This window comes from Rhinoraja longicauda, chromosome 7 (genome assembly GCF_053455715.1).
Source record: "Rhinoraja longicauda isolate Sanriku21f chromosome 7, sRhiLon1.1, whole genome shotgun sequence".
In the NCBI taxonomy this organism is placed as follows: domain Eukaryota; kingdom Metazoa; phylum Chordata; class Chondrichthyes; order Rajiformes; family Arhynchobatidae; genus Rhinoraja; species Rhinoraja longicauda.
Genome location: NC_135959.1, coordinates 73126809 through 73128812, shown reverse-complemented (window position 1 = coordinate 73128812; position 2004 = coordinate 73126809).

Sequence of the window (2004 nt, the reverse complement as noted above, 5' to 3'; positions counted from 1 at the left end):
AAGGCCAGCACATAACCAAGGACGTCTCACCCCTCTCCCATCAGGCAAAAGATACAGTCGTGTGAAAATGCACGCCTCCAGATTCAGTGACAGTTTCTTCCCAGCTGTTATTAGACAACTGAACCATCCTCTCACCAACTAGAGAACGGTCCTGACCTCCCATTTAACTCATCGGAGACCCTCGGACTATCTTTAATCGGACTTTACTGGACTTTATCTTGCAATGAACGTTATTCCCTTTATCCGATATCTATACACTGGACAGTTTGATTGTAATCATGGACAGATTTTCAGGCCTTTGCTAAGATACCATTTGTGAGGCTGCTAAAGAGTATGAGACCATGGTATCAGAGGGCAGATACTAGAATGGACAGCAGGTTGGCTGGGTGGCAGAAGGCAAAGTGGCAATAAAGGTTTTTTTTTCTGGTTCGCTGCAGGTGACTAGCGGAGTTCCGCAGGGGTTGGTGCTGCAGCCGCTACTCTTCACGTTGTATATGAATGATTTGGATGGGGGATTGATGGATGGATGGATGGATGGTGGCCAAGTTTGCAGATGATATGAAGTTAGATGGAGGGTCAGATAGTGTAGAGAAAGCAGGGACTTTTCAGAATGAATGAATGAATACTTTATTGTCACAGTGATATTCTTTGGATTTGGACAGGTTGGGAGAGTGGGCTGAGAAGTGGCAGATGAAATACAGCGTAGCAAAGAGTGGAGTCATGCATTTTTGGTAGTAGGAATACAGGCATGGACTATTTTTTTAAATGGGGAGAGAATTCAGAAATCGGAGGTGCAAAGGGACTTGCACCCCTCCCAACCCGTCCGAATTTGGCAGAAAGTTTCCGCTTTCTTATTTCATGTCCGCCATTCCGATTTTGCCTCACATTTTTCCGCAAAACAGTCGGTAATTGCAATTTGTCAATTCAGCCGCTAGAGGTCGCTAAGGGTTCCGCGAGAAATCCCCCCGGCGCCCTGGAAGTCTCCCCGAAAATGTAGCGCCTAGGCTGGGCAAGGCAGCCAATCTCAACCTCATCGGGACTTCCACGGCCGAACAGTGGGTTGAATTTGCAACCTGCGGCTGGGGCTCTGGAAGTCCAGCCCAGCTGGAGCCAGCACATCTATCCCCATAGCCGACTTCCTTGGCCGGCTGGATAAACCAGCAAAGCTCTGGAACCAAGAGTGCCAGAAAATCAGTGGTGGAACTGTAATGAGTAAATATTAAATTTAAGTACCAGATTACATAACTATATTAATTAATTAAGACGGGGTTAAAATATAAAACACAGCAGAAAAGCCAATTACCACCTTTTTGGGCTGATTATCAATTAATGTGCGAATTTACTTCAACAAGTACTTCTGTATGCTTAGGCGAGTCGCATAAATCAACTCTTCATAACTTAGTCATACATTTTATGACCATTGTTCTTTTATTCAATACCAAGAGAATTGGGATGTGTAAGGAAAAAGCAAAATAGAAAAAACAAAACAATTTTTTCTTTGTGTTGCAAAAAGTATCTCTGTTCAATCACCTTTCTATAAATAGCAGAATATACTCCTGATAGGCCTGACATTGTACATGTAGTCCAAGAACTACAGACTGTTGGAAATTATAGTCGCTTTTCACACGTGAATGCAGCGCAACGCGTATGCGCATTTGGCGTGCATACTTTTTTTTTTGCTGAAAAGTTGCATTACACACCATAGACAATAGGTGCAGGAGGAGGCCATTCGGCCCTTCGAGCCAGCACCACCATTCAATGTGATCATGGCTGATCATTTTCAATCAGTATCCCGTTCCTGCCCTCTCCCCATACCCCCTATCCTTAAGAGCTCTATCTAGCTCTCTCTTGAATGCATTCAGAGAATTGGCCTCCACTGCCTACTGAGGCAGAGAATTCCACAGATTCACAACTCTCTGACTGAAAAAGTTTTTCTTCATCTCAGTTCTAAATGGCCTACCCCTTATTCTTAAACTGTGGCCCCTTGTTCTGGACTCCCCCAAC